We start from the raw sequence: 342 nt of genomic DNA on the forward strand, positions 1-342 counted from the left end.
ATTTTTTGAAAATCACTTTGAAATTGAGAAGTGAATGTATTATATTGGATCATGGAAGTTGTTATCCCTGCAATTCCAGTACCAACACCTATGGCTATGCCTGTAGCAACCAAGAGTGGCACAACTTGGACTGCCCTCTTATGTTGGGCAGCTATCATGTCTACAACTGGGATTGGTAGGGGTTCGTTTCCCTGGATCACTCCCACTTCAGGGAAAAGAAGTACTAATATGCAAACTCTCGACCAACTAGCAGGTAGACGATGATATGTCTGAATGCCACAAAGAATTGATGTGTTTTGGATTATAGGGCATTGTGGCAAAGATGATATATCAAGAGTTATG

This window comes from Mastomys coucha, unplaced genomic scaffold (assembly GCF_008632895.1).
Source record: "Mastomys coucha isolate ucsf_1 unplaced genomic scaffold, UCSF_Mcou_1 pScaffold21, whole genome shotgun sequence".
Lineage (NCBI taxonomy): Eukaryota > Metazoa > Chordata > Mammalia > Rodentia > Muridae > Mastomys > Mastomys coucha.